At 41.2% G+C, this 26,651-nt stretch overlaps 1 long non-coding RNA gene across 1 annotated transcript; it reads right to left on the bottom strand.

Moving 5' to 3' along the window:
* Window positions 1-10,985: 10,985 nt before the first annotated feature.
* On the bottom strand, window positions 10,986-24,040 carry LOC115736142. Its single transcript, XR_004014858.2, has 3 exons — window positions 23,886-24,040; window positions 17,672-17,675; window positions 10,986-10,998 (listed from the first exon to the last, which is right to left on the bottom strand). It is a non-coding gene; the product is annotated as an uncharacterized LOC115736142 (long non-coding RNA).
* Window positions 24,041-26,651: the final 2,611 nt, after the last annotated feature.

Here is a 26,651-nt window from a genome sequence, read left to right as displayed (position 1 = left end):
TCACTTTTGCTTGAGAAAAAACGCTACGGGAATCCAAGAAAATTGATTTTAGTGATATCATTCTTCTGATTCCTTAGTGGGCTACAATTATGATAGTTAAATGAAAACAATAGCGTGACACAACAAATAATTAAGTATCATTGTTAATCTAGATCATGTTCTACCGGGATTTTTTTTTTTTCTTTAGCAAACTCTCGCTCCGATAATTTCCAATGGATCACTATCCGACTAGAGTTCATTCCTTTTGGCCATGGGTACAAATTTGCAAGGGAGAAATTTAATCACGCTGCATCGGTCTAGCTTTTCAATCGTAGTTTTTCCATATCTCATCCAATTTTATTTTTTTTTGCATTTTTTCATGATATCCTATGATTTTTTTTTTCTCCGAAGTTTACTGGACATTCTAACCTGACTCGAGGAAGAGAAGGATATTCTTTTCTTTTCTTTTTTTCATGTTGTGTTCCTTTCTAATCCCGTTTTACAAGAAGGTGTCTTGCTTCAACATCGAGATAGAAGAAATGCATGAAATCGGCATCCCAATTCCCAGAGAGCGGTTTCTCCCGATGCTATTTTCAAATTTAAAAAGAGTTTCTATGACACCGCGTCAACGGCATCAACGAGCCGTTATCTTTACGGTTAAGTTCACTGAACATACACATTGGTATATCATTTAATGGGGATAACAGCATGTGGAAGTGTATAATAAACACATCAGGAAGACGAAATGACATTGTTCTTGTTGAGTTGTCTTTCCCCCGGTGACAGTGATATTACGATTTATAGACCAATAAAATGTCTTGCACTGAGATCTCTTCTTTAATTCTTATTCTTAATTCCCAAACTCACTCTGTATTTTTTATTTTTGGATTGTTCTTGTTTAGGTAAGCTAGTCCCCAACCCATTCATTTTCTTTACAAAGGAAAGTCCTAATATTAAAATACTGGACCACCAGTGTTAGCCACTAGCATTCTTGTAATTGCAATACGCGACGGTTCACTATGAATCGATAGATGTTTACATGGATGAAGATTATTTTTATCACATTTATGGTAACGAAATTTTCGTCCCTTCGAGTCAAAACATGAAATTTTCGTTATTGTGATATTTGCCGAATACATGAAATAAAATTGCCATGTGGGTATTATAATCGGTGTTCAACCGTACCAGTTTTATTTCCTTTTCGATGTGTATAACCATACGTCGATATGTATGCACCCGAATCGTGCTCATCGAAATAACAATGATTTGATAAAAGTCTACATCTATATAAGAATCATCATCTAAGTTTTCACTTTGGGGATGTGAAGTCTAATAATATGAAATAATCCTATGTAATTAAGAACTTAAATAGCAACCAACTTTAAAGGGGAAAAAATGATCCTACATAATATGAAGGAGAGAATGGTATGCTCCTGATCACCTAAACAAGTACATCAAATGAAACAAACCCACGCTCTTTAAGCTCATGACTCGCTCACTTAGAGAGGGGGATTAACTGAAAACTCTCTCTCTCTCTCTCTCTCTCTCTCTCTCTCTCTCTCTCTCGGCTCATGACTCGCTCACTTAGAGAGGGCAGCGAGATAATATGGCACATACACAGGAACGTCCCCGGAAAGACGACGGATATTTGGAATCTTCCAATTCTTTCTCGCCACAGCTTCTAATGTATTTTCTACCGTAAGTATGTAACTTTGAGCGTGAAGAGCAAATGCAACAGCGCAGGACAAAGAAAAGTTCATGAGGTGTTGCAACTTTCCTGCTACATTGATTTTCTTTGTTTCTTTCTGGTCGTTTTAGAATGATAATGATTTGTTGCTACTGTTAAGTGTCTCCCATTTCCTTTCTCTATCTAATTGCTTGTTGCTCGGATCATTGAACGCTTTGACAGCAATTGAAGAACAGATTGTGGAAATGGTAACTGCAGGCACGTGGATGGTACAGGTATTCTTTTATCTTTCATGATTGATCTCCTGCCTTTTAATGTTGTTGTAGGGGTGAAGTTCATGTTCGATAATATTTGTATGGAAAGTCCACACAAGGTGTACTTTTTCGTCATTCGCCATGCAAACGACATGCATGCGTGTAAGGCTTAGTTGTGAGTGTTAGATGTTAATGCTTGGACATTTAAATTATAGGCGAAGTTGCTTACACAAATTTGCACCATGCAGTACATATTTATCGTTTGTTTCCTTTGCATTTTATGCATACGAAGTTAACTTTTGCGACTGTCAACACATGTCAGACGTTTTGCCTATAGATCTGTACAGTGTCTCCCGACTCCATCTATGGCTTAAGTCAAATGTTCTGGTTTTCCTTTTGTGACATTCGACTTCGCTTGCCTTTGTTTCTTTCGAAGTGGATTTTGCGCTAACGCAAATATACTATACTATGATGTACAAGAACCTCACCATCATGAACAACAGTTCATCAAGAGTATTCAATAAATTCTCAGTTTCAACTGAAATTAGCGAGTCTCCAACGAGAAAGAAATATTATGAAATTGAAGATGGGGAAGTTGATAGAGACATTAAGAAAGTGAACTGTGGTGCAAGCGATCGGATAGCAACATCTTCAGGATCTGCATCATCTCTTTACTGTGTCATCTCGAAGGTATTCTTGGATACAACTTTCCATATTATGCCTATTTGAGTTGATAGGAGATACTTTAAGGGCGTTCGTGGTTTAGTTTGGTTCAATTTGAACTCCATCCCAATAACTTACATATCTGGACAAACCTCAAATACTATTGAAACAAACCAATAACTAAACTAAAAGCCTAATTGATAACTTTTATCGGTTTGAGACTTTCAGCATCAAAATGAGCTCAAATAGTCAAACTAATAAGTAGGGATAATTTTGAGGTGTATTTTAACATTTACGAATTGCGAGAAACACTTTCACATACAGGAGTACCTTTGCTAAATTATAAATAAAAAAAAATGGATGACATGCATGATCAATATTTTTCTTCTATTATTGTAAAACAATCAAAATAGTGCAAGGCAAAGTGAGATGACATCTGCCAATTTGGCGGTGGAAAAAAAAAATTGAGAACAGTGGATTGGGACCATTTTTCAATGAGATGCTTCTCATGCAGGACGTTATCATTTAATAGGGCTGAGTCTTCATATTCATACTATGTTGATAAAGGAGGTGGCACCTCAGTTCGTTTTGATACATATGCGCTTTTTAGTTTTCTGCCATCTTATGTCTTGTCATGTGTACTCCACATGCATAACAATTGCATTGCACGTGCGTGCATGCACGACAATGCACGACACGGTTATGGTGCATGCACGATAAAAGGAAATTTCGGCGAGTCCTAAGAAAAGAGAGTGTTGCCGAACTATAAGTCGGGACATGCTCAAATGGCCAAAACAAAGAAGTCTCAACCAGTTTACCAAAGACTTCTTATTCTCAAGGAAAGTAAATTTCCTAAGAAATTTTTTCTTCGAAAGTTCATTATAGTAATTCTTTTTTGTCCTCATCCGCAAAAGCAAACATCACCTAATTCATATCTTATAATTGCTCTAAATATCCTACAAAGGCATCCTTTTTTACTAGATACCCACCACTTATAATCATTTCCATAACTGCCCCTCACGGCTGCCTCTGTCGTGTCGTCGTCGGAACCATTGCTTCTTATGCATCTCCATCTCCCTCACTGCAGACCTTCTCTTCGTGTGCTTACCGAAAAATTGGCCCACATCCTTCGGCGTATACTTTGCATCCTTTGTTGTATCCTTTGCATTTCCAGCATCATCGTGTAGAAGAATGCACACAATGCTAGAGATTGCGGTGAATAAGAATAAGGCCCATCAATGGTGATCGCCTTGTACAGCAATAAGAGTGTCATTGATAAAAACTCCATGCACCACCCTAGTTCAAGGCGACGTCGATTGCGTAACCCTACACACGCAGTCTCAGTGAGAAGATTTCAGAATTGTAGATTGACCTGGTCGGGCCCATCTTGACGTAGAAGAATGCCATGTAGGACAACACCTGTAGGACAACACCGAGGTGATGCGCATGGCCATGTACATTGCTTCGGTGATATCGTTCGTGGCATTATCATTCATAGGGGTGGGGCCAACCATGTTGGTGTACAATTCTGAGATCTTTCCGCAAAGGCTGTGTGTGAAGGGGTGCACAGTTGGCATTGTTGTGGTGAGTGGAGTGCTGTCGATGAAGTTCTTATCGCTGTACAAGGCGATCACCATCGGTAGGCCCGTTTTCTTATTCACGGCAAAGTGGAGTTCTGCAACGAGGGACATGGAGATGGCAGAAACAAAATTGTGTTGACGGTGACATGACAGAGACAACAGCGAGTGATAGTTAGGGAAATAGTTATAAGGTTGGGGGTATGCGGTTAAAAATGAAAGACTTTGTTAGGGTATTTAGACAAATTATACATCGTTGTATGAGTTGTATTTTAACATTTACGAATTACGGGAAACACTCTCATATACAAAAATACCTTTGCCAAATTATAACAAAATGGATGAGATGTACGACATTAGAGAGAGACGCTATGATTTACTGACGGCAGTGGCTTTTTTAAGATTTCAAATATTTTGGGTTAAAGTACACTACAAGTGTCAAAACTTGTGTACGATGCTCACTTTAGAGCCAAAACTTTCAAAACGATCACTTAAGTGTCAAATTTTTTGAAAAACGCTCACTTCAGTGTCAAAACTTTCAAAACAATAACTTACGTGTCAAATTTTTCGAAACGTTAATTTTTCCCGTAACAAGAAGAATGCAGGTTCAATATGAAAATGCTATGAATTGATGATAGATTAAACAAATGTAAAAGATGCTACAAAATTAGGAGAAGAAAAGAAAAAAGAAAATGAGAGTACCTTGGGAGTGACTCGGTTGTGGAGGAAGATTGCAATGAGGATGAACATTGTCTTTAGGAGGTCGATTGCAATGGTCATAGAGCTTTCTGTCAGAGGATGATAACGCTCATGCCAGAGGATTTTTAGAGGAATTGGATGCCAACGGTGCAAATGGGCATGTGGCGGACATACGAGGTCGAGTAGAGGAGGAGATCCTGCCATAAACCCCCCTCGGTTCTATCCTTGGTGACATTGACAACGTGGTCATTGCCCTTGTCAATATCACCGAGCAAAGCATCAAGGACAACATGTGGCAGGATTTTATCCTCCACATGACCCTGTCCATCCACCTCGTCCTCATCTACGTCGTCAGAGTCCACTTTTTTTAACAGGCCTCTGGCATCGACCCCTTCATACTTTACAAGCAAATGAAGATAAACGCACAATTCTCGAGTGAAGTACAATTTTGGGAAAGTCCTTTAACATAAAAGCGAAGATTGCCTTCACTAGTTTGATCAATCATTTATTAGCTTGTTAAAGAAAGTATAAATAAAAGGAATTGAACGACTCGGCTCTTCATACATTCGCAATTATTAATTGGTCTTTGAGGCTTGAATACTTCATATGATTAATACATAGATGTGCTTGTGCGCATCACTCCACGTAGTAGCGATGTACCTTAATTACACAGATGAATTGAACACTCATCACCAGCAGTCCAACTACTGCCCAACAGGTGTTTGAAATATCATAAAAGGTTGCTAATGCCCGATGTAGTTTTTATGTAACAAATATGCTCTCTACTCCTTATGACTTTTGAAGAAGAGTTCAACACCATTAACTTGGGAAAATCTAAATTAAACCATGAAAGTCATTTCCACCCGACAAACTCGAAATCTTATCAATTCAAAGAGAAGGGATATAAAAAATCAAGTAAATAACCACATTAACTAAGACTCGACTATCCGCCCCAAATAAAATTAAAAAAAAACTACTATCGCGAAAAATAACCACTCGTGCGACGAAAGGCCACTTTTGTGACAAGCTTTATCGCGCCTTATCTCTTTTTACCAAACTCCAATTCAAGTGATGTTACTGTCAAAAGAAAACTCTTTTCGAAGTACTAAAAGATTCTAAACTTTGCCGACTCAAAATGCAGCAAAAAGCAAGCGAAAACCATCGCAAAACACAAAATTCGAAACTGGGCGAAACTTTAAAACTTCATTAGTGTAGAATCCCACAAGTTCCTTAACTATCATTGCCCCATAATTTCACAACTTAACAAACCCTAGATTGAACCCACAAACTCAGAATTCGCATGGATTGGAATGTAGGGCTCAACTCTGAAAATTCCTGCGATTAAATGAACAAAAAGTTTGAATCCTTACGGGGCACTACGAAACTGAGTTAATCCGGCCCGTCGAAGTCTCCGAAGTGTGTAGGCATGAAACCCCCTTCTTTTTGCCGCCTCCTTCCTTTCTTTTCCCTTTTCCTTCTTTCTTCTTTGTAAAGGTGCCATCTTTTATGTCTTCGTTTTTTTAAGCCCACCCTTATTGACAAGTCAACTTGTCTTTTTCATTTTTAAACACCATAGGGTGCATTGAGTGTATCATTGATTGGAAAATCAAGAGAGTGACTTGATTAAAGATAAAAAAAAATAAAAACTCGATTTGCTCCTAGTGACATAAGTGGAAAGTTTGACTTTTGCACCTACCTCTTTCAAGTAAAGACAAGGTTTAGTGAGTAATAAATATGGCGAATATTCTCCGGAAACACATCAACATCAACAATTACCGCGTGAATGATATACTATCCACGAGGGTGTTGATTTTCTAGTTCAAGCAAAACAAAAAGGAATGCTAACAATCATATTTGTTGATAGAAGGACACTTACAATGCTAATATTTGTGTACAACGCTAATTTTAGTGCTTATATATATTTTTTTGTCACTAAGTGCCAATTTTTTTGAAAAATAATTATTTCAGTACCTGTCACGCCCCGATCTTCGAGCGCGCGGCATCCCCGCCATCTCGTCCCTCGGGTTAAAAGGATAGCGTTCCGGGCACGCTACTAACCCATGAGATTAATTACACATGCGGCAACGTACAATATTCCCGGAAAAAAATATAAGATAGGGATAGATCAGTAGGAAAAACGCATTAATTCAAAAACATAATCTTATTTATAGTCACGTCGTGAGTCAACCGAAATAACATGCTAATTGGTCCCATACTTCGAGACAGTGTAGGATCAACTTCGTACCTACTTCAATAGGGCTACCTCACTTTCATCCTTATCATCTTTTCAAGAATTACTAGCTTCATCACTTAGAACCCGAAAATGGTTTAACAACGATGAGGTGAGATATAAATCTTAGTGGGTCAACACTTAAGCCCAACTAAGACGTTGATTCGTCCAGAGGGTCCTATCAGTCAATCACATATTGATATATAAATATCCCAATCACATGCGACTCACCTTCTAAAAGTCACACGGTATGCAATATTCAACATATTATGCCACACATAACAGCCCATAGATATCATGTTAATCGTATACGCAGACACCACACGTGGTCCGATTATCAACGACCATCCGGCTCAATTGCACACGACCGGTGTGACTTTACACTACGACCGGTAGTGTCTACTAGTAGGATCAGGCTTCGTCCCTTACTTCCGGCGACGGCATCCGATAACCCGTGTGATTCGTACGACCGGCACGACACAGCACTATTAGGAATCCCTATAGGGGCTTCGGTCTGTCACAAACTGCGACCGGCATTCGACAATCCATGTGATCCGTACGACCGGCACGGCATAGACTTACGGGCATCCGACAAGTCATATGATTCCGTATGACCGGCACGGTGCAAACTTGCCAGGAATAATCCATCGTGTGACCACTCAAGCATACTCAACAAATAGCCAGTTTATAATCCACATTTAGTCAAATGCTCACGCGATATGTTCACACATCAAAACTCTTGAGTAATCACACAAATGCACATGTTATCCATATGCGACCTCGCATCCATAAATCGAGTGATCAAACTCCAACCAATCGATCAATTTGACTAGCCATCCGCCAAGGCATTTCATCAATTAATCTATATAGATTGTAATCGAGCATAGATAAATAATTCAATGACAAACATCCAATTCAATCGTCCGTAATTAAATTCGGATCATCAATCAATCATACGCTCATCCTTGACCTATTGTTCACTCGCGATCAAGCAAGGCCAATCAATCAATTAATTATTCGGTCCAAACTAGCCACAGTCAAATTACCTAATTAATTAGGGCCATTTAACCTAAACCGAGTTTCTAGCCTAAATCGGCCCTAATTAATTTACCAAAATGCCCTAATAATCTAATTAAACTAATCCAAAGGTAATTAACGACTTAGCCAAGGATTAGAGGTCGACTCACCGTCAATTACGCGAGGCAAGTAGGTTAGCGATCCTTGAAAACCTTTCGACATGAGCTTTGGATTTAATCGGATCACGGGCTCCAATTCTTAGACAAATTGGCCTAGTCCCTCGACCACAGGCGAAAATTCTGGGCCAACTTGGCCCACGGAGCCGGCACATGGCCCAGGCCCTCGGTCAACTTGGCCGGCCCACTCGGCCCATTTTACAGGACACGGCCCTGGTCGGATAGGGCCACTGCCTAGCCCATTAGCCGACGAAATAGGCCCAAACATGGCACTCACGAACAGAACAGAGTAGGCACGGGCAGGGGCTGAGGCGGCTGTTCTCCACCGTTCTGGGCGGCGAACGGCCGAGACGACGACGAGGATGACTGGTGGAGGTCTGAGGGAAGTCGAAGGAGGTGGTGGTGGTGGTAGAGGGTGGCCGGAGCAGCGGCTGTGAGCTGCAAACAGAAGCAGCAGCAGCAGCAGCAGACAAAACAGATGAGCAGATGCAGGAAAAACAGGGGAACCGGGACTGTGCAGGGCTGTTCGTGGCTATTTCGGCGTGCTATGGTGGCGGCTTGACTTGGTGATAGCTAGATAACATCAAGGGAGGTCTGTGGTGGTTGGAGCAAAGCGGAGCTGGGCTGAGGAGCAACGGAGCAGCACGGGGCAGCATCAAAACAAAGCTCGGGGTGTGAAACAGGGGAGGCAGAGCAGGGTCTCGGGTTTGGGCTGTCCAGGGCTCTCCGACGGCTTTGCAACGGTTATAGGCGGTCGAGGATGGCAGCTAGAGGTCAGTGGGGGGGCTGAGGTGGTGGCTGAGGCGATGCTGGGGGTCAAGTGTCACTGCAACAGCGAGGGTTCGAGCAGAGCAACAATAATAGACGTAAAACAAGGGACTCCGGCTGTGGGATCGTCTCGCAGCTATTCTGGGCTACTACAGTGACGACGACGGTGGTGGTGACGATCTGGAGTGGCGGATGGGAGGATAGGTGAAGGGTGGAGGCAATGGCAGTGGCTGTGGTCACACGAAATGAGGGATGAAGAAGGAAGAAAAGAAGAAAGAAGGAGAAGAGAAAAGAAGAGGCAGCAGAGGAGTGAATGTGGAAGAGAGAGAGGGAAAGAGTTGCTGTCGCCTTTGACCAAGAAGAAAGAGGTAAGAATGGGCCCCACCTTAATTATTTCCCTTATCTAGTAGTTCACAAATCCTAGGATGTCACAGTACCAATTCCAATGAGCATTGCCAGTTCGCCGAAGGATCCTAGTTAGCAAAAAAAAAAAAAAAAAAAGATAAAAATCAATAAAAAAATTCACTTAATATAAAAAGGGAAATATAAACTAAAAAACTAAAAATGAGCTAAAAATTTCAAAAAAAGAAAGTTACAATTGCGGTGGCAAGGGATCACAGCCCTTGCCCCCGCCCACCATCGTTGGCCGACGATGGGTGGGGGAGTGCCCATGGGGGTCGCCGAGCCCCGGCAACACCCGCCAAGGCCTCGCCGAGGGTCAACGAGGCTTGACCGTGGTTGGCCGAGGCTTCGTAGACCCATGGCGAGTCCGAAATTGGCCAGCGATGATCACGTCAATCCCTCATTGGGCAATTTCGAGCTTACCGACCCACGGCGAGGCCTCAAGAACCCCCTTGGCACTCCCCCACCATCGCCAGCACGGGCGGTGGCAAGGAGGGCTCACAGCCCTCATTGTTGCGGCTGCAATTTTTTTAATTTTTTAATTTGTTAGGTTATTTTTTTGTTTAATTTTAATTTTTTTAAAAAATTAATTTAATTTTTAGTTCAAAAGTCTATGTGGATGCTACGTGGCTTAATTTTTGTTTAAAATTACCATATAATTAGTTGGCTGGAATTTCTTGCTATTGGTACTTAAGTAATTATTTTCTCTTCAATTTGGCACTTAAGTGGAGTCGTACACAAATATTGACACTCTAAGTGTCTTTTTGCTAATATTTGTGAAGAGGGAACAAGATTCGTCTCATTTGGTGGTATCTTCTGGTTGTCTCGGTTCCCTTTATTTGCATTTAAGACCTCGACATAAATCTGGCGAATTCAGAGAAAAAGATCAGCCGTTAGAGAAATAAACGTGTGTTGATGCCTTCAAAAAGGCATGAACTTGGTCATATTCTGCTGAGAGAATATCTAGGATCTATAATGCTATTGCCCTGTTTTTACCCTCTGCTTTGTTCACTCCGCCCCAAAGCACAGAGGAAGCAATCAATGGATGTGAAAGAACAGAAACAGCATTTGGGGTCGCCCCTGTTAGCAGTTTCCCGGGAGAAGAAGGCGTCCACATCAGGGAATGGATTCAAGAAAGACTAGATTTTCTCGGAAATGAAGTGGCAACTGTCATTGGCGGGGACATTGGTATCGTTGAACTTAATGATCTCGGTGATGTTTGTGGGTGATCTTGGAGAACTGGCACTTTTCGGTGCTTCCATGGCCACGTCCTTCGTTTCTGTGACTGGCTTTGGCATGTTGGTAAGACACAACAGCTCTTCTCGTTTTAATCTTAAGATAAACCAACTAAGAGATGATAGAAATTAAGAATTAGACGCAAAGTAGCATCAAACGATGTCACTTCTATGAAAGTTTTCTTCCAGACTGTTATTTATCTTGGGAGATGTATAGTGCCACTTCTAGTATTGACATAATTATAGGAGTCCTGTTTCCTGTTGAATAAACAGAGTCTAGCAATTTTTGGATCAATTAAGACTGTGTGCTCCTGCTTTCCAGATTCCAAGTACCATGAATTGATTGCTTGTGATTAACCTTAGCTCCTCTTCAGGTTATTGTAGTTCGACAAAAATTGATATGCTGGACATGTTATCTCTCAATACACTCCTGATGCTCCTCCAATAATGTCCTCATTTGGGTTCATAGGATATAGTGACAAACTTCTTGCATTTCATTTTGGGACATGTATCAATTGCTCCAGACACCATCTTATAGATGCTTGGTCCATAACAGGTAGGAATGGCAAGCGTATTGGATACATTTTGCGGTCAGTCTTACGGAGCTAAGCAAATACCACATGCTTGGTATCCACAAGCATAGGGCCAAATCCTTCTCTCCTTCAAGCGAGATCCTCAGATATCGGTGGGGGCAGGATCCTACGCTCGGTTTATGATCCCTAGCATTTTCACATATGCGCTACTGCAGTCGCATTTTTGGAAAAAAAGAAGAAGAGATCTATGAAAGATCGAAAACTTGCGGGAAAGTGTGCGAGATAATGCATGGTCATAATCCTTCTTCCGAATCATTAATGGCCGTCAACACTTTTATTCTAGATTATGTTCATGATGTGATATTTACAACTTCGGAGGGATTACATTTTCTTGTTAATTGGCTCTGCCGCTACTCTTTGTACAACGTCGACATTGGTTTTCATGATTCTCTGTAGCTCGAACCAATTATGATATTTCTTTAGTTCATTGCCTGCAACAGCTTCGAGATTTGGTCATTCGAAATGATGGTCTTATTTATCAGGACTCCTTCCCAACCCAAAATTGCTAACTTTTGGGCACCAGTTGCTAGCATACTTAAACAATGTAAACTTAGTATCTTATGTTTGTTTCAGCCTGAACACCTGCTCCTTGGTTTACACGATACCTCTAAGACTCAGTGGTTCTATAAGGTAATCCTAACTATTTAAGCTTTATTTACTTTAGTAGCTGTTACAAAAGAAGCAGCTATTCTACAGTCCCACATTTTCTTGGCCCCATTTTTGGCAGCACGAGAATGTCAAATGAATTAAGCACTGGAAGACCACAGGCAGCTCGTCTGGCCATTTATGTTTCCTTAAAGGTGGTCGCCACGGAAGGCTTGCTTGCAAGTACTCTCATGATCTTCGGTTGAAGGGCACGAGGCTACCTCTATATGTTGGTACTGTCACGCCACGACTCTCGAGCTCGCGACATCCCTACCTTACTCACCTCAGGTCATGAATGATAACGTCCCAAGTAGGCTATCGACCTATGAAATTACGGCGCATGCGGAACGTGCAATTCTCCCGGACAGATAAGATCGGTGGGATAGAATAGTAGGAAAAACAGTACACTCAATTCACAAAAGATAGTTTCATTAAACAGCCGGAGTAGATAAAATTTAACCCTACTGAGTTACGGTAAAAATATACAACCCCCATTCTTCGGGGCGGCTCACTAAGACTTCAAAAAAAGACACAAGGTCGGGTAATGTTAATCCCTCATCTACTCCCAAAAATCCTACCACAATCCTCTAGGTTCAACGTCCATGGCCCCCATCACTACCTGAAAATTGTTAACCACGACGGGGTGAGAAATTAATCTCAGTGAGCCAACGCTTAAGCCCGGTTAGGACGTTGATTCGTTCAGACACCCTAACAAACAATCACATCAGCATAAAGCAGATATTTCAACCACATGCAAACTTACCCTCCAGGCCATACATAATGCAATGCGGACTCGACTCAACAATCAACCAACTAAACCAATTCAACCCATTGCAAAGCATCACAGCACTTGCATGTACAGGATACCACACGTAGTTCATTTATTATCAGATCCGACCCGTAGGTCCCGCACACTAGTCGGTTGGTGCTCTTCTAGCGCACCGGGCATCGTCCCTTACTTCCGGCAACGGCTTCTAATAGTCCATGTGACTCTGCTCGACCAACCAGAAGATAATGATTGTCGACACGGCACGGAGCTAACAGGAATCCTTAAAAAGCTTCGGCCCATCACAAGCTGCCACCGGAAAACGTACAGCCAGAAGACAATGATCGACGCGCATCCAGAACCCGGAAGACAATGATCGTCGGAATTATCCCATTATGTGACCATTCAAGCACTTCGACAACCAGCCAGTTCATTTCTTGGAATTAGGTTGAATGCTCACACTCGCATGTTCAAATACTTGGCCCAAGGCTATTTTCGTGTAAAATCATGCAATTTTATCTCATACGTGGTCACATGAATACGCAATTATATTGATCGACACACCGTGCAATTTAGGGCGATTAACCTCTAATCGGACCCCCATGGCAATCAACAGCCAAATCCGACATTCACAGCCAACAATTCATAAATCAATTAGTCAATTGCAGCCAGTCGATTATTAATTCCAATTTTAATTTCCAATTGCGCACTCGTCTCTGACCTATCGCTCGCTTGCGATCAATCAATGCAATCAATCAAATCAACCAATTCTACTCACCAATTAGCCACAGACAACCTAACTAATTGACTAATCTTAACTAATTACGGTCATTTAGCCTGAACCATATTTCCATCTAGCCCAACCATAATTAATCTACCTAAATACCCTAATTAGCTAATTAATCTAATCCGAATGCAATTAGCGTCCTAACCAAGAGTTAGGGGCTAACTCACCAATTTAACTAGCTCGGGCGGTCTCAACTTGAGCGGCGACAACACGAACTCGGCCCGGCCCGCGACGACAATCGGCGACTCGCGGCCCGATTAACTTAAGCTCCGGGCTTCTAACTTGGTCCGGGACGGCTCGAAAGACTTGACGACACCTCAAGAAGGTGGCACGGGACTCGAGGGTGGCGGCCGGGGCTGGCCGGAATAGTGGCGACCTGCGACGAACGGTGCTCGGCCGGAACAGGGGACTAGGTTCCGAGGGCTATTTTGGGGCGGCTTCGAGGTTTTCGAGTGGCTCACAAACTGGGGGAAGTTCGGCCAAGGTTGGGTGGTGTTCGGGGAACCCGTAGGTAGCGGTGACGGCACCGGCGGATGGCCGAAGATGGCTGAGTAGTGGCGGGAGTAGAACCGGCGCGGAATAGGGGAATCGGGTCAAAAACAGGGGAGGCTGGCCGGGGATCAAATCGAGCTCTACGGGCGGCGATCGGCTTCCGGCGACTTCATGGGACAACTAGAGGTGGTGGGCGATGGTTTGGGGTAGTTGGCGGGTGGTGGGTGCAGCTGAAACGCGGCGGAAGACAACTGAATAGTGACCTGGCGAAAAACAGGACAAATGGGGCTTCAGGTCTGACCTAGGCTGTTCGCAGCGGTGCTCAGCGGTGGGACAGAATCTGGAGGTCGAGAAGAAGATGCTGTGGTGGTGGGTGGTGGTCGAAGGCGGCCGCAAGGGCAATTGGAGCCCGAACAGCTTGTTGGACCCGAAACAGAGCAAGCGTCGGGCGGGGCCAATTCTGGAGCTTCCCACGGCGAACGGCAGTCAAGGAGGTAGCGACGAGGTGGCAGCAAGGCGATGGTGGTTGGGGGTGGTTGTCGCATAAAAATCGCAGACAAAGGAGGAGGATGAAGGCTTCGGTGAGTGAGGGGGAGGGGGAGCTCGCGCGAGTGCAAGGGGAAAAAGGGGCAGACGGGAGAGAGAGAGAAGAGAGAGGAGAGAGAGAAGCTTTGATTGGGGTGGGCTGAATTAACCAAGAGTGGGGCCCACCCATCTCTTCAAAATAAATGTTTTTGTCTTATACGTATAATATCCAAGGGTGAAACGGTCTTTTGATAAATCGGGACTAATCGGACTTTTGGCTCAATCGATTGGGAATGAAATTTGGATTTTCACGGGCTAGGTTCAGTTCGGAAAAGGCTAGGAGCGAGGATTAGAAATCCTAAGCCGCGGTGACCACAATTTTGAGACCCAATCGAAACCGAACGACATTTCGGGACTCGTCCAAAATTTGTCACTTTCATCCTTGCGATCCAAAATTTGCACCGATTAAAATTCAATTTTCTTCCTTTATTGAATTCGGGCAAATTACAAAAATTCGAATTTCCCGAGCATCACAGGTACTAATTGCAATTTCCCATTATATCGATGGCATTCAGTTCATGTTTTCATGTATACTTTGCTTATTATTGGAGTTAACTGGTTTATATTTCTTTTCCCAAGATCCAAAAACTCCAACACATCCAAATCATCTGTAATATCTCACATCCTCCTGAACCATACATTCCTAGATTGTATGGAGGGCTAATTCTAGTTTTTGCTTTTTTGTACCAAGAAATGCTTTTTGAGTAATTCACTAATTTTCTTTATGTCTACTAGGGACCATCTCCAAATGGGGCTATGTCACACTTCTGCATGCACATGAAGGGCTCTCGAAATACCATTCTCTATCGTAGCTGGTCATAACTTTTCTAATAATTCTTATGTGAAATGCGTTAACAAATTATAAAGGCATTATGATAAAATGAATTCGGATGTGATGCATTATAACGTAAGATTGGCTCGAGAGGATCCACAATTTTTACTTAAATCGTATTTGTTTCATTTGAATAAAATATAATATGATAGAAGAAAGATCTCTTAGAAACTAACTAGATCATCCAAGAAAATTTTTTAGATACTTTCCATTTATTCATTTTTTACAAAATTCGAACTTAATAAAAGATAAATGTTTAAGGACAATAGAATAGATAATATGTCAAATGTGTTGATACCAAAGTTTTGGAAAGTTTATTTGGTTATTTTAAATTAGAGATCGAACCTGACCCCTAAACAAAAATACCATTTGCATAGTTCACATCCACATCTCATTTGGGTCATGCAACGTACATGCCAAATTCATGACCTCTCCAAGACGTTACCGGGGACTATTGCACATAGGATCACCTCCTATAGATAGCCGGCCATCATATGGTCATGAAATCAAAAGACGAAGCGATAACATTTGTGGCCGTAAATTCTGGTGAGGTGAGAAAAAAATGGGAACGTTCGCTCAATAGTCCAAGTGGTTCTCTAAAGAGGCAGAGGGCTATAACTATTCTCCTATTAGCTAGCACTCAGTTAGCGACCCTATCAGCCAATGCAGGCCAAATCCTTCTCTTCTTCAAGCAAAATCCCGATATAACTGCAGAGGTAGGGACATATATGCTCACTTCATGATCCCTAGCGTTTTTGCATGTCAAGTTCCGGCATATACAGAACAATGTCATCCCAAATGATTATCAGTTCAGCAATTAGTACACTGCTGCACATTTTCATATGTTGGTGGTTTCTGGTAAGTCCGAAATCAGAAACGGAGGAGCTGCTTTCGCAGATGCTTTCGCAAATGCTATCTCATGCTATTCCAGTTACTGGCATTATATGTCAGGATTTGACCGTCTTATAAAATAACTTGGACCGGTTTCTCCAAGGAGGCCTTTCATGGGATGCCCCGGATTTATGAAGTTAGCAATACCTTATGTTGTCATGTGTCAAGCTTTATGCTTCTCCTAGTTCAATTCTGCTTAACAAAGGTGAAGCTCAGGGATTTCAAGAAAATTGATTTTAGTAAGATGATTCTTCTGATTCATTAGTGGGCTATATTTATGATAGCTAAATAAAAAATATAGCTTGACACAAAAAAATGAAAAAGTATCATTGTTAATCTAGATTATATTCCTCACGTTCTTTTTAAAACATAAGGGAACTAGTTGTCTTATGAATTGGCTCTAAACATACGCTTGCGGCATCTTGGATTATCTTCTTTTATTCTCTTAATTTCTCTATAAGATGAACCAATTGAAAATAACATTTTTGGTTGTTTCATTGCCTGCGACAGCTTTGAGAGTTAGTCCATCAAAATGAAAGATCTATTGTTGGGATTTCTTCCTAATCTGAAACTTGAAACTTGGGTGCCCTCAATAAGGTACATCTGCACTTCGCACCAAATTTTCAAAATTTTCCAAATAAAGATCTTGTGTTTGTCTTAGCCTAAACACCAGTTGCTTCTGATTGTTTGTACAACAGCAGGCTAGAACTTGATCTTGGCAACTTATTTTTTTCTTTTATAAATATCTCTAACTGTTTTATTCTCATGGTTAGTCAACAAGAAGTAGTAGAAAAAATTTGGAACAGCTTGGTTCGTGGGGATTTTCAAACATTCCTTCAAACCAGTGACATCTACCGGTTCTAAGATCCAGATGATGGTTTCTACTTATTCTCTGAAGATCCACAAACCGCAAACATCGAAAGCACCTATAAAATCTCACATGCTCTAGAACCACACATTCCCAGATAGTGTTTTTTTTTTTTTTTAACGCTTGGTTTTTTTTTTTTTTCCCATTTTCGTGCTAGGAAAAGGGTCTGATTTTTTTTTTCCATTTTCTTGCCAGGAAAAAGATCTGATTTGATTCAATGATTTATGTCAAGTAGAGACCCTAGGTCTATGTCACACTGCTACTAGTGCATGAAGGGCTTACGAAATAATCAATCTCAATCATAGCTCGTTATAAATTTTCTCACAACTTTTATGTGAGCAGTGAAAATTAAACACATGTCACGATAAAATGAACTTGGATATGGTGCATTACAACATAATATCAGTTTGTGAAGATCCACCATTCTTAGTTAAGTAAATTTGGTTCCTTTAAATAAAATGTTTTATGATCGAAGAAAGATTTGTTAGAAACTAACTATATCATTCAAGAACATTTTTGAGATACTTCCCTTTTATTCATTTTTTTTAAAAATCCTGAACTTAATAAAAGATAGATACTTAAGGACAACACAACATATAAGCTAATGATCATTGGTCAAATGTTTTGACACCTAATTTTGGCTAGTTCATTCAGTCATATGTAGTAGAAAAAATTTAGGGATCCAACCGACCCCTAAATAAAAATACCATTTGCATAATTCACAATCGCATCTCAAAGGTCATGCATTGCACAAGACAATCTTATGGCCACTTTGTAAAGTTACAACGGACTTTCGCACATAGGATCACCTCGTAAAGCTTTTTTTGGCCGTAAAGCTTGGGAGGTGAGAACAAAAGGGATAGAGCAAATCTGATGGGGAACATTCGCTCGAGAGTCCAACCGGTTATCTAGAGTGAATTGGATTTGAATTGAAAAGAAACCAAGATTGATCCGGGCCAATAACCGATCCGGAAATTACACAAACGGAGATTTCTTTTATGGGATTTCTTTTATCCAAAAACATAAAAATAAAGCGGTTAGCAAACGTGAGCGGACTTCGGGAAATCTTGCGTGTGGGCTCGTAAGTTGTTGCAAGAAGATAGAATTTGTTGAGCTTTCAATTTTTGAAGCAAAAACTCATCTTTACACTCACCTTCCTTTGCTATAGTGGGATTCTTGAAGATCACAACGTTCGTTGCGAATCACTCGAACCCGTAGCCAAAAATTTAGATCAGAGAATAACGTATGCTCTTGAGAAAAGGAAGACATTTGGCGAGATGAGTTCACGCTTTGAGAAGAAGTGCACACGGCCAGGGTCTTGACGGCGCCAATTCAAGAGATGGGCGAGCGTACATTCTTTCCTCATCAATTCGAGATTTGGACAAACACCTTAGCGAAGCCCAGCGTTCAATCGTTTGTGACCAGCTTGCGATTGTGATCACCCGGCATTCGAATGTTTGTCGCCTGCTTTCGATTGGTTCGCCAATATCCTCAGTTCCTTTGGAAAGAAGGCAATTGAATTGTCGATTGCTGTTTGTATTCATCTTCCGCATCATGACCAGGTGTTTCTTGCCCAATCTCACTTTCCAATAATTTGCTTCTCTCCGCATTCACTGCTGCTCTCATGTTTATGCATAGGATTTGGATGGGATCATCGCCAAGCGTGTCACCACTATTATTTTTTAGATGCGTGTTAACAAGCGTAGATAGATTTAACTTATCTGAATGATCCCATAAATGACCGACCAAAAGCAAGACTGCTATAGCTTCCAAAAAGAGGTCACGATGTCATACCATGATCTTTAACAAGCAATGTGACCAGATAACGTTACATAGGCATTATGTTGTCTACTTGTTAAAATGGTTATATAGGTCAATCAACTTGGCACAAATCTCGCACTTATTCCAATGCCATTCATCGTCAGTGTGGAGATAGATTGTTACGCAATGACCATGTTAAAATCCACACTATTTGCTGAAATCTAAACAACTTTTGACAGTTTGTTTCAATGGAGCAAAGTACTGGCTAGAAGTTAGAACAAGATTGAATCCACCTAAATGAAATGTGACCCATTTGCCATCGACTGGTATTAAATGATGAGGGAGACCAGTAACACGGGGAAGTCAACATATCGCCGACCACCGTATCCTGTTGGGCCTCTAGCCGGAGCTTTATTCTTGTCGATTTGTGTTTTCTGTCGCTTCCATCAGGTTATGTCTTCGTCCTGCTTTCAGAGGAAGATCTCCAGTTCCTGCCACGGCAGAGCTCTCTATATTGTGCCCCTTATCTCCACGATTTCGGCTTCGACCAGACTTGAGTTTGGTTACATTCAGTCGAAGCTTCTCCACCAAACAACAGCCGGATTACTGCAGTAAAATTGAAGATAAGTTCTCTCTCACTCTCTGACTTCCATTTTTTTGTTCATTCAATGGCATTGATCCTAGATCCTTTCCTAAATTCCCATAACCTTCTTCATCGATTTTCTTTTTCTATCCACCGATGATTGACACCGCTTGCAGCTCCGAAGCCTCACTGATCGCGCCTCCATTTTACACTGTTTTCTTATCAGAGACTTCATATAGCTCAACTCTTGCTCGTTTCTTCTCTGTTGACGCTGCTAATCAGCAAGGGCACCTCCCAAACATCAGCTACTTAGTTTGATCATCCTTCCAAATCAACATCTGTATTTGCAAGCTAAGTACCTTTTTACTCTCTTCGTAGAGAAAAGAAAGATGAGAAGTCTTAACTACTGATTTCTTGATGGTCGTCTGAGTCCTCTTAGTGTTTGTGATTTGGACATGTTTCATTACATATGCGGTGATTCGAATATGGATTGTAGCTTCAATGAGTTCCCTGGTTGATGAAGATTTCTTGTAATGCTGAGTTTTTGAAGCTAGACTAGGTGAATGATTAGCAAAGCAAAGAGTTGATTAGTCTTTGTAGGATGATGGACTGAGAAAATAGACTGAAAGAAAGAAAATAAACGATCAAAATAATAAAATTATGCACACATTTATAGGGAGAGATCAGTGCAAGCCTTAGTTAGGTGGTGGCATCTTAACTTGTAGTCTAAGTAGCAACGACACACAACACGATACGCCGATACGTCATTTCTAAAAAAATTATAAAATTCCGACAAGTTGTATAATAAATGTATATTTTTATATATACAAGTTTTTTTTTTTTTGTTGGCTGGATATATTAATTTTGGGGTGGCTAGATGTATGGCATAATTATATATATTTAATAAATTTATATTTTAACTCCTAATTTATTCAAAATGCTTAAAATTAAACCGTGCGTGTCAAAATTGCGTGTCGAGATGCTAGACTCGCGTGTCAATGGTATGTCCGGAGTACTAACCACGTGTCTTCAAAGAGTGTTAGAGAGTGTCGGACACGACACGGAGGCCCTAGAGAGTGTTGGTGCTTCCTAGCTTGTAGTGTTAATTCACTTTCCTTTTAGCTCAGGCTCATTTGTTTAGGGAGATATTTTCTTTGAATTTAAGAAAAAAAATTCAAAATTTAGAAAGTATTTTTTTTTTCAAATGAAATAAATAAAAAGAAATTTAGAAAATGTAGAGAAAATAAGTTAAATTGAAAAGATAAAAATCTCATCATTAATGTTAGATTTGCATTTAAGGAACAATTGTATATGTGTTTTTCCTCTTTTGTAAATTTCATTAATTAATGGTAGGTTTCTTTTAAAGATTAGAATAAGGTTTATACTTTGGATTCTATTTTACTATAGCTCACGGAGTTGCTCTCCCGTCGCTTAAGAATGAGGCCTTTTAATATTCTTTAGCCGACATTGCATCGAGTTATATTAACGTACCTTGCCTTTTATTCGCTCTTCCTTACTATTCGTGATGTTTTTGTTGTGATTGCTGTTATATCAATTTCACGATTCATTTTCTTAGACGAATGGTTAAGTTACAATCTAAGACCATAATAAACACACAAAAAATTGCAAGGACAATAACTGGAGGAAAATTTTGGGACTCATAATTGAAGCATTAGTAAAAGAGCACTAGTTGAATAACTAGCATAATCAAGTCCCCCAGTATAGAATCCTAGTTGCATAGGAAGTGATGTATTGTCTCAAATCTCATTTAATTTCTAGCTAACCTTAATAGGCTAGTGGTGACTCCTTATCTTATAAAATTGTAACAAGGTTGATAAAATAAAATGAAATTCCAACGTCACATGCGGTAATTGGGAAAACACACGTCGATTGAGGACCGTTGGGTCCCCAACTCGACATTACCTCTAAAGTTGTCGATAGAGTCACAAGAAGTAATCACCTCTGCATAATTCAACATGAAAAAGATAAAAGTGATGACAGAGAAAACATCAAATTTATGCTACAAAATTAGGAGAAGCAAAACAAAAAGGAAATGAAGAAAGTATCTCAAGAAGAGGTGAGGAAACCGTGGGAGGAGGCAGGAGAGACCTCGCCGGTGTAGACAGGGCAATCATGAAGGCATAGCCATCGACTATCTAATGAAAGGCTCGAAATCACCTTGGAGATTTGGCTTTCTTGCCAAAATTCGACGATGGCATGTGTAAATATCTCAGTTGGGTTAAACATCCACCTTGAATTGACAAAGAGATGATTATGGTATGTCATATGTCGAGCAGCTCTACATGCACTAGTGCTTCTTTCAAGGGGTTTCTGTTAAACGAATACAAGATATCAAGTACGGGTCTCTAAGATCATCATCATCAAATTGTAATTTCTTTGAAGGGATAAAGTCCAAAGATTTGTGCAGCTAAGTGTTGCCCATAAATTGCACAAGTCATTATTTGTCAAAGAAATTCGCCTTGCAAATGCCCATTCTTCTTCCCTTAGGGTTTCCTCTTGCCCCTCATATGCTCTTGTCAATAACTTAAGATTTGGGCTTCTCGATGCAAGTTTTGAAGGCCATATTATGAAGTATTTTGTTCAATTGGACACAGTTCTTTGTCACAGTTCATGCTAACAAAGATCCCATTGCCCTCCAAATTGGCATATCAGATGATCCACAAGTACGTCACGTGCTTCGTGAAGTAATACTCTACACAGAAATCACAAAATTTAGACCTCTCCATCTAAATCTTCATAATAGACTCGGAAATTTGAGCACTTTACCCATGCTCTGGATTTTGATAACGGGTCATCTTCGCAAGCTACTCATTTCATCTCTCAAAAGGTGGATGTTGTCTTTCTTCCCAAAACCCTTCCCACTTTATCAACCAACAGTAGCAAACGAACGAGCTCTCTAACCATGAGTAAATAAAAATTTTAAATGAAGAACTCTTCGTAATTCGTAGCAAGAAGTCCTTCTGAAAAATGTGTATACAACGTGCATGGCGCATGCGCGGGCATGCACGACGCTCTTATGACACATGTGACTCACTAGGAAATTTCGGTGAAGCCAAGGAAAGTGAGTGTGAACTGAATAGTGAGTTTGGACTCAAATGGGCGAAATAAACAAGTCCCAACCAGTTTGTCAAAAACTTCTTATTAACAAAGAAATATAATTTCCGCAGAAATTTTTGTCGGCTTTTTTCCTTTGAAAATTCATCATTATAATTCTTTTTTTTCTCATCCATATTAGTAAACATTATTCAATTCATGTCGTGTATAATTACTTTAAATACCCTAACAAATGCATCCATATTTACCAAATGCCCGCTATTTTATAATAATTTTACTAGCTATCCCTCATCGCGATCTCCATCGTGTCAAATCGACCCCATTGTTCCTTTGCATCTCTATCTCCCTTCCCACAAACCTCCACTTGGTGTTTTTACCAAAGAATTGGCTCATCTCCTCTAGCTTCTGCCCTTGCATTTTGGCATCTATCGTGTAAAAGAACACCATTGCGATGCTGGCAATCGCTATGAACAAGAAGGGCCCATCTATGGTGATCGCCTTGTATAGTGATATGAACAGCATTGATGTCGCTTCACTCATCACTCGGATCAAGGCGACACCGATTGCGTACCCCTGGGCAAGCAATCTCAGTTAGAAGATCTCCGAGCTATACACCCATATAATCGGCGCCATCTCGACCAAGAAGAAGGCCATGTAGGACAATACCGAGGAGATGCACATGGCCACCACTCACATGGGTGTACAACTCGGATATCTTCTGGCAAAGGTTACATGTGCAGGGGTGCCTAATCAGTGTCGCAGAGCACCAGGTGGTAAGTGGAGTATTGTGGATGATGTATACTCGCTGTATAAGGTAATCGCCACTAATGGGGCCCTCTTCTTGTTTGCGGGGATCATGAGTGTCGTGTGAGAGTTTTCCACACAATGATGACGGAGACGCAGGGGCTGACGCTGGAGGAGATGTGACAGTTTTTCGGTAAATACGCCAAGTGCAGGTCTACAGCGAGGGAAACGGAGATGCAAGGGAACAATGGTCCGACAAAGAAGTATAGAATAGTGAGAGGAAACTGAACAAAGAAATTTTCAGTTTCCTTAGAAATGCGTGGTCTGAAATGGGCCGTAACTGTCGCAGTTAATTTCCTACCGTTGCTTCATCATTTATCATATTAGATATGTTGCAGCCATGAGGGCTAGTGTACGCTCCAAAAAAAGGTCCCGAGATAGAATTGATAAGTATCATTATTGTGGCAATTTTGTAACAATGGCTTTGGAAATTATTGAGAAATAATTGATATTAGAATCATGTTCCCAAGACCCCTTCATAGAATCCATGTAAAGCCAGAAGCACGGAAGGCCCACGCTCGCTCCCATCCCAAAGAACAAAACATGGGCAATCACCACTCACTCTCTCTATTCCTCGTACTCCTCACGAACAGCAGCATCAGCAGATTCTCCGTTGCTTCGGTCACTCCCTATCCCTCTCCACTGCTCCAAGCCAAACCGCTTTGTCTCCTAGCAGCTCTGCTGGAACTGCATCGGCGAGTCCCTCCAGTTCTTGTTCGCTCACAACCTCGTCCGAGCCACCAAGTGGGAGCTCCCGCTGATGTGGGACTTCGAGCTCGAGCGGTACGTTAATGTCGATGTTGTTCTATTCCTATCGAGACAGTGGTGTCTTGCATCTCTCATCAAGACGAGAGAAAGATTGTGAACGAAACTGTCATTGATGAGTAAAGATCGGGCTTCAAATGGCCGTCACTTGAATACCTTACCCCTATTGAAAGCTTGGCTGACACTTCTCTTGTTCCGTCCATTCCCAAGCCACTTGATTCTCGGCGTAATTCTTGACCGAATAGATATCATACTTTATAATATTAACTTTATGGACTACATAGAACATGAGCAAAAAATAGGATGGCTAGTTCAAATAGGAAAGTTTTTGCACTAGGTGACGGGGGTAACTAAATTTGTGCTGTGTGCATAGTCTACAGACGTATATGTCCATTTCTTAATCACTAAGCCAACTACGTTATGTTTTTTTTTTTTGGTCGGAACTACGTTATGTTAATTCATACACAAATTGGTGGAAATTTTAGAGAAGAGATTAGAATTTCTACTAGGAAACAAGTAAGGGTAATCTCATTTAGAAACGGTTCAGGCTACTAATGGGACTTGCTAGAAAGAAAGGTATGCGAGGTGGTGGACCGGCCAGAGGAAGTCGAACTGCAAAGCGGAGAACTCATCCCTGCAAGGCGGGTTCAAGATAGGAGAGAACATACACTGGGGGAGTGGATCGTTGGGGATAGCAAGCGTCACCGTGGGCGCGTGGGCCGCAGAGGAGGAGGAGAAAATATTGGGTGCTCGCGGAAGTCACGTCACTGTGCTCCCAACCAATCACAGTAAGCCACGTGTGCCACATCAGCCGATGGGGCCGTACACCTTTTTGCACCAAAAAGATGATATCCTATTTTTTTCTATTTGAAATTTATTTTCTTTAATAGTCTGCAGCTATTTAGTAGCCTGTGCACAATAAATGCACGGTACTATACTCGAGAAAAAAATTTCGCCTTCGCACACCATCTCCTCCTTTACTGAATTCAAACTTTCCGCTCTCTTTTCACTCCCTCTCTGCTCCAACACTCTCTGCTTTCCGTTGCTCGCTTCCTCGAACGACGACCACGGTGACTTCAAAATTGCGCACTGCCTCGACTTCGATGCTCTCCATCGCTCGCTCGCTCGCTGAAGTCGTGACTTCAAAATTTTGGCTACCTTGTTTCTACTCCGGCGCTCGTTCCCTCTCTACTCCGGCGCACACAAAGCCCACGCTCTCTCCTCCAAGAGGCCTGGCCGTTCGCATTCCGATGTTGCATCTGCCTCCGCCGTAGCCTCCACGGCCGCCTCTTGGAGCCACTCCCTCTCTCGCTCCCTCTGCCCGCGTCTCCGTCGTCGCCTCTGCTGGACTATTACTGGTTGGATTCTACGTCATCGTCCTCGTCGCATTTATGTTGCGCTCGAATGTGGATCGCAGTTTAGCTTGGTATCAATCTCGCTCCAGTTTATTGCTCCAGTATATTTCCCGTTCTCTCCTTTTTGTAAATTCTTTCTTGCTTTCTGTATATTGTGGCAACCGTTAGTGTCTTTAGGATAGGGAGTTGATGGTTGTTATTGTCTACGGTGACATTCCAGTAATTTTAGTTTGCGGCTCTTACGTGATGCAGTCTTTTCCCTTATGAGAAAAAAAGAGTCAACTTTGGGGCATCTTTGGCATACTAGAGTGCGTCCATGACTGTTATCTTGCAAAATGTTGGCGTTGTGAGATACTCTTGAAAGGGGTTCTTTAATGGATGTTGAGATTGTTGATCCACTAACGTAGAAAATTTGAGATATCTTCTATTGTAACTGGAAACATAGGATGGATATCTATAATTGTTTTGCCTCTTCTTGCTTGTTTTTATCGTTAGTGCTGTTCTTTTATGCAGATACATCAAGAAGCATTGAATGAGCCTCGTAGAAGGGTTTTCGGATGACAGTCTAGGTAAAATCAGAACAACATCAATCCGAAATAGAAACGAATGTGCCAAATCTCATGAAAGTTGCAAAAAAAAATAATAATAATAATAATAATCTCCTTCATCATATCTTGGGTGCTAGTTTTGCTGGTCAATTTCTTTTATAGTTTATGCTTGGTCGTGTTTCATGGCAAATCAATTTCAGTGATCCTTGCTTTTATGAAAGAACGTGTTGGGACTGTGATTTTCCCCTTTTGCTGCATTCATTTGCGTATATCTAATCTGTATCTCTGCCTCTTGTCTGCAGCAGTGCAATGAGCAAGTTTATCTGCCTTACTAAGGAGCAACTTTGCTTTGCATCTATTTATCTGAGGCAGCATGCCATGATATTTGCATGTTCCTTTTCTGTTTTTGTTAGAATAGGAGTCTCATTTCTGTCGAGCGCCTATGTTTCACAAGGCTACGGGTACTTATGGAATAAGTATTCTTCATATATATATCGTATAAAGTTTAAGTTAAGTGATCAGGCCTATTCAAAACATTGTTCTCCTTTCAGGTATTCTCTATTCCTCTCCTTCATTTTGACTGGTTGAAAATTGCAGATTCCTTAAAACTCAAT

This window comes from Rhodamnia argentea, chromosome 4, assembly GCF_020921035.1.
Source record: "Rhodamnia argentea isolate NSW1041297 chromosome 4, ASM2092103v1, whole genome shotgun sequence".
Classification (NCBI taxonomy): Eukaryota; Viridiplantae; Streptophyta; class Magnoliopsida; order Myrtales; family Myrtaceae; genus Rhodamnia; species Rhodamnia argentea.
Note: the sequence above shows the minus strand (reverse complement) of the source record. Positions and strands in the feature narration are given on the sequence as shown.